We start from the raw sequence: 6,957 nt of genomic DNA on the forward strand, positions 1-6,957 counted from the left end.
GGGGCCTGGTCACAATTTAATTTGTGTTTGGGCTTTGCATGGGTCTGGCTCATCCCTGCACCCACCGGCAGCCCTGGAGTGACATCCCGGGAAGCAGAACCCCTTGGCTGGGCCGGTGGGTCAGGCAATGGCAGAGGGGGACATCACCCCCCGACTTCCATCCGCCCCACCGCGCCCTTCCGAGTGTGTCCTGCACCCCCAAGGGAAATCCCTGAGGGAGAAAAAGCCTGGAGACAGGATATGAGGGGAAATAAGGTGAACTGGGGGAAGAGGAGGGGGTCCCCATCTCAGCTTTTCCTGGCCGAGTGCGGGCAGGGCCCCCGGGGGGCAGCGCTGCGCACGGGGGCGAGCAGCACCCCCGGAGCACCCTCCTCCCCTGTGTCTGTGTGTCCGTGTCCCCGTGTCTGTCCCCGTGTCTGTCCCCGTCTGTGACACCACTAGATGTCACCAGGAGCCCGCGGCGCGCAGCGCCCTGGGGAGGGAGGGACCGCCCCGAGGATCCGCAGCATCCTCGGCCCTGGATCACCCCTAGGAGACAGACACCAGGCACGGACCGGGTAGGAACGGCAGCAGCCTTAAAGCTGGACCCCCAGAAGGACCCGGGGCACCCCCAGAGCCGGAGCACCCTTACTCGTGATGGGGTTCACAGCACCCTGTGCCCTCAACCATCCATGGGAGCTTGGAGCATCCTAGGACTCGGAGTTCCTGGTGGGATCTGGGGCTCCCGTGGCACAGAAGATCAGGTGTAACAGCCTCTATTGAGGTGCCTTCTCTTGGGCACTCGAGTCTGCTGTCACCCACACAGAAACCCTGAGTAAAGGCGCCTGATGTCCCAGCTGAGACCCCCACCAACATCCCCATTCCTTTTGTGCTGCGGGACACAAACCCCCGAAGGTGGGAGCGACCACCGCCGCCACCGCACGATTCAGCAGAACTGAAACCGCGCTGCAGCCCCAGAGCCTGGTGGAGACCTGACACAACAGCAGCAAAGTCCGGGGCAGAGTCCCAGAGCCACCACCCGAGCAGAGGGAGGGGAAGTTCGAGATATGGGGTATGGCACTGCCAGAGGAGTCACTGGCACCACCCGGCCTGCACTGGGGCTTTATCACTGGCTGGAAAATGATTTACCAGAGTCCTCTGCTAAAGCCATAAAAGCCACCATAAACTGAAAACCTCCAGCCATTGGGATCTGCTGTGGCTGAGGTGGGCTGGGCAGGGGGCTTGGCAGAGCAGAGGGAGGACTCCCCCCACAACAGCCCAGCTGAGACCCTTGGAAAATCCACAAAGGGGATGAGATTTGGGGATTCATCCTTTAGGATACTTGGCAAGACATAAAGCTTCGCCTTGATGAGAACAGCACTGTGTAACCCAATACCAAATAGGTTTAGAAATGTTTATAAACATGTGTTCAGCTGAACTATCTCAACTTCCAGCAGACAAGGAAAGACAATGGCCCTTAAGCCTTCAGGATTAAATGGAGGTGGATCTTGTCCCATCCTTACAACAGGAAAAATGGCAGTGTTTGCTGAGGGGTCATGGTGGCAGCCAATCCAGGGACAAATGAGCCACTTCCCTGCTGAGTTCCTCTTACCAGGGAGCAGCAGCCATTTATAATGAGCTCTTTAATTAAAGGCATTGCCAGGGGCATAATGGCTTTATTAAATCTGCTTTAGCTTTCCCCAGGCTGGAGGTAATGAAATCCTTGCGGTACTGCTGGCATGGGCATGTGTCAGTTAGGGACCAGAACCTGTGCTGTCTGTCCTGGCATGGATCTGCAGGTTGAGGGGATGCTTGAGACCTCCTGGGCTGCTCAGGGCTGCCCAAGGCCTCTCAGGGATGCTCAAGGCTTCTCAGGGCTGCTGAGGAATGTTCAGTGATGTTCAAGGCTGCTCAGGGATGCTTGGGGGATGTTGAGGGATGCTTAGAGGTGTTCAAGCGTGCTCAAGTGTGCTTGGGACCACCACAGCTTCCTTGAGATCAGTGAGGTGAAGTGGCTCTGGAGATGCTGCTCCAGCTCCCCAGCTATTGGCTGAGCCCGGAACCCATTCCAAGTTTGTCCTGGGCTGTCAAGGATCCAGGGATCAATAAGAGCATCATCAACTGATAAGTGAAGGAAAAACCAGCAGTTCTTGTCCTTGCCTAACTGTGCCTCCCACCTCGGCATGGGCATCTTCCCCCTCTTTGCTACAGATTATTAAATTACCATTTTGCTGATCCAACTTCTTTTTGTTGGTTTCTTTCTTCTCCTTCCTAAATCAAATTCTTATTGCTAAGAAATGATAATTTGCAAGATGCCTCCCCTGAGGATTGCGATTCAAGAGCCCAGCTGCCTTGGAGGAGCCGAGGTGCAGCCTGAAACAACCTCAGCTGCTGCTGTTCCATGTGAAACCCCAAACCTTCAGCTAAATTAACCATTTTTCACTAAATATAAGAGAAAAAAATAACAGTTGTGTTGGAAGGTTCAGTGGCAGTCAAGAGGGTGGCTGAGAAGTGGCTCGGAATTAAGCACTGGGTAACTTCAAAAGGGTTGATCTCCAGTTCCCTGGGATGCTGTGAGGGCTGAAAAACAGGTAATTCCCAGCTGGGACAAAGCTTCCTCAAGAACCTGGATCCTTCCCAGGCTGCAGATTAGCTGGAAAAGACTCTAGTTCTCCTCCTGGCAGCAATTAAGCCATCCTGTCCTCCTCCTCGCCAGGAACACAACTTTGCTGCGTGGGGCGGGTGATGCAATCAGCCCAGCGCAGCCCTTGCAGACACTTCATCTCCTTCAGGAGAGACTGAAAGTGAGTTTATGGCCATTTTTTAATAGCAGCTTGGATAAACAGTGTCGATAACCCGTGCTGGGCTCCCAGAGGATGATTAATGCTCCTGGAACAGTCACGCTTGCTCGCCTCAAGGCTGGATTGTTTTCATTTATTAAAGGTGGGGAGGGAATAATGGACTTTGCCATGTTTTATTGGGTTGATAGGTGCAGAGGGGAACATGTTGGCCTCTTTGCTCACCCTGTATCATGCCCAGCTCTGGCTGAGTGGCAAAGGTAGGGGATGGAGTGATGAAGGATGAGGGATTAATGATGAAGGACAAAGAATGAAGGATGAGAGATGAAAGATGAGAAATTAAGGTGGAGGAAGGAGGGATGAAGGAGGACAGATGAAGGATGAAGGACAAAGAACTAGCAATGATCTCTCACCAGGTTTTTACTTCTTGCTTTGTGATGTTCCTGAGTGTACCTGCCACTGTGCAAATGTGGCTGGGAGCTTCCCAGGGGCTGGACTGCTTTACTGGGGTCTTACATTTATTTAGGACCCTTCCAAAACATGGGAATCATTTAGGAGCCCTGAGACCACCAGTGCCTTCAGCATGCTGCATATCCAGGGTCTTGCAGTGTCACAGCACATCCTCAGGGCTGTCTTTGCAGTGGACACATCCCTGGGCTGCTGGCACCACTCCCAGTCTGGGAATGAGGAGATCAGATTGTGAAAACCACTTGTCTGTCCCCTTCCCACTCAGCTGCAGCCCCACCGAGCTGCCCAGCTGGGGAAAACACATGGTCCCTCTCAGGCTGCCCCGTGCAGCCAGCCTGGGTCACATGCAGCCCCACACCTGCGCCAGGTCCGGTCTTGGCAGGACAATAAACCCTTGTCCTAGGGCAGGTATGTGCTAGAAGGAGTTTTTATGGCGTGGGGTGGAAATTGTGACGATAAGGAGCTTTCTGCTGCATTTTCCGGAGTGTGCACATTGAGTGATAAAGCAACACTTGCTGTCATGGGGCCAGGGTGAGCTCCCCCACAGCTCATTGCCCCCCATCCCCACTCAGAGGGGACACACCAGGCTTTCAACATACCTTAAATCCAGGGAAAAGCTGGAACAGCCTCACACTGATGCCACAACTGCTCAGCAGAGACTTTTTGTAATCAGACAGCAGGAGCCCTCTTGCCATTACAGTCCTCAAATCCAGGTGACATCCAGGGGCTCCACCAGCCTCAACATTCACTGGAATAGCTAAAAATTATCTTAGCAATCAGAGGTCTGAAATAAATGATAAAAAGCCTGATTGCTTTGGGCATTTATTTTATTTTTTGGAAGGCTGAGGGAAAAAAAAGACATTTGTTTAGATGAAAAATTTGTGCTGGAGGGGTGTTTTTTCCCTTCTCCCTCACGACAGCATCACCACATCTGGGAAAGCAGCTTAGCGAATTATACGCTATGATAATAGATTGAATTAATCAGTAAATAAAGCAGCTGCCTTTAAACTCAGGGTCTGGAGAGGGAGGAAAAATTCTCAATGTGGTGGTTTGTACCAACAGGTGCAGGAGTCGTCATGCCCATGAAACCACAGCCACCAGGAAAAGTGACACACAGCACTGCACTCTGGACCAAAAAAAACCTCCTTTTGGCTCTAAATAAGGAAGGAATGATTTCTCTGCAAAAGGGAATCCCTTCTCTCACCTCCAGAAACTCCATGGTCTTTAGAGAGATGGATCAGACAGAAGTTATGAAGCAACCTTGAACCCTCTAAGAAATGGTGGGATGGAGAAGCCAAAAATGTGGTTTATAATAGAAATCCCCAGCCAGAGGCCTTAGGGCTGGGATACACCCACATAAATCACCAAATCTTTCCAGACACCACCAGGGCCATCCCCAAATTCCTGCTCCTTTGCTCCACCATACCTACTTACTGTCTCCCATCACACCACCATGATGGATACCTTGCAGCCTCCCAAGAAAAACATTTCCTGTCAAAACTCCTTCTTTTTTCTTCTGGGAATTCCGGACTGCACCCGTGAGTGGCCCTTTCAGCACTGCTGACTGTGGGCAGGGAGATTTTGCAGGTCTGGCAAACCAAGGAACTGACCCAAAATGCTGAGAGCAAGTCATGCTCCTTCGTGTGTCACCGCCTATGCATTGCGGTGACAACGCAGCCATCGCACACGTGTCCGCTCACACGTGCCCCGGGAGGGGGAGGACAAAGTCCCCACGGAGTGATGATGGCGATGCAAACCGATGGGAAGCATCCTCTGGGCCAGGGCAGCTGCCGGGGACATCACGTCTCGCCCAGCGTCCCCCAACCCACGTCCCCGCGAGCAGTTCTGCATCCGTCTCCGTGGCAACGCATTTTTCACATTCTTCAGCATCTCCTGCCCCTCTGGTCTGTGGTGCAGGCAGCACCGGGTACCCTGCAGGCTGGGAGCAGAGGGATGTGCATCACCCACCCCAGCACCCTGAGAGCATGGGGAGAGGAGGGACTGGTCCCACTGCTCCACAGGATGCCCACAGGTGACTCAGAACCCATCCTTGGTGGGTGCTGGAGCACAGAATGGATCTGGGGAAGCACGGAGATAGCAATGAGCATCTGACAGCTTGCAGGCACCTCACCTGCCTTCCTGGACCAACAGCCACATAACCTGCCAATGCTCTCCTACGTGTGGGATATTTCTCTGCCTAATGCAGCTGGAATTTTATAAGATAGGGTGACACAGAGCCGTGGGCATCCTTGGAGATGCAGCCTTCGAGAGGAACTTTTTCTCCTGCACCAAGTCCAGCAGCAGCAGCAGCAGCCCCTCTTGCACCAGCCTTGGAAGACACACTTGTGTAAAAGGATGGAGCACTACCTTTCTCCTGAAGGAGCATTCATTGGACACATCAGCCTTGGAAAAGGCCTCAAACACTAGGATTTCTGAACACCAGTGGCATTGCACAGACTGTTTGGGCCTCACTGATCTCCTGAAACCCCCACTGATGCCAGAGGCTAAACCACGACCCAGAGCTGGGAAAACCCCTCCCTGGCGCAGCTGGGAACAGAGACTGGAGGGGGGCAGGAAATCTCCATTCACTGGCGCTTGGTCTCCAGCCAAATTGGACCCAAACCAACCTTTTTTTTCCAACTTCCCAGTAAACTGGACTTCCCAGAGACCTGTGGCTGGTGGGGAAAGGGGTCAGCAAGGGAGCTGTAGCCTCCAGCTCTACAATGTCCAGGCTCACAGGTGGTGATGGTGCATGGGGGATTCCCCCATGGGCCTGGGGTCAGAGGGATGAAGGGTTTTCATGTGCCCACATGAGCCTGTGCATGTGGAGGGTGCTAGAACAGGGTGTGAAGTTGTGATTTTTGGAGTGAGTTGGGTTGCAGTTTTCTAAGTTGTTTTTTTTTGTTGTTGTTGTTGTTTGGTTGGTGGGGTTTTTTTGGTTGGTTTTTTTTTTATTATTTTTTAATGGCTGTGCACACCCCATAGGGTGCCCAGTGCTGACAGGAGGGCATGTCCCTTTTTGAGTGGCCACATTGTCCCCATGGAGTCACCCCATGGACTCACTCCAAGGAGCCATCATGGTGTCCAGCTGCTCTGCAGCTCCCAGCAGGGACAAAAGGTCAAGGGATTTCCCTCTGTTCCCCCCAAAAAAGCTCTCTCTTGGCAGTTGTTCACTGTGTGTCTGTGGGGTGGTTACTCCAACAAGGAGTCATGAGGTCAGTCAACCCAGGGGCTAAGTTCAGCCTAGGCACCATTCCCAGGGCTGAGGCCAGGCCCTGGGGGAAAGGGATTTGGTTGATTAAATAGAAAACAAAACAAAACAAAGGAGCTATCAAGCCCACCAACATGAGTCTGGTTTTCATTTTGAAGGAACTTTTTGTTACTCGTTTGACATCAGCTTAATTCCTCCAAGTCCAAAATGCTTGGTGTGATGTGATGTGATTTCCTTCACAGCCAGAAGAAACATTCTGTTTCACTGAAAATGAGGTTATATCGGGAAGGGGTTACCTTTGGCAGGAAGCAGTGTGAGACAGACCTTGGCTGTGTCCCACAGGAACAGTTTCCCTCCTGCACTTGCCTTTGCAGCCCGTCTGTGGTGCGATGCGGGTGAAGGGAGGTGTTCTGCTAAGGACCCCTTGAGCTGGATCCCCCTGAGCCACATCGGGAGGCGACTGGGACCCTGCAGGGATGGAGCTGCGTCTCACCCACCCCA

Source organism: Taeniopygia guttata, chromosome 27, assembly GCF_048771995.1.
Source record: "Taeniopygia guttata chromosome 27, bTaeGut7.mat, whole genome shotgun sequence".
Classification (NCBI taxonomy): domain Eukaryota; kingdom Metazoa; phylum Chordata; class Aves; order Passeriformes; family Estrildidae; genus Taeniopygia; species Taeniopygia guttata.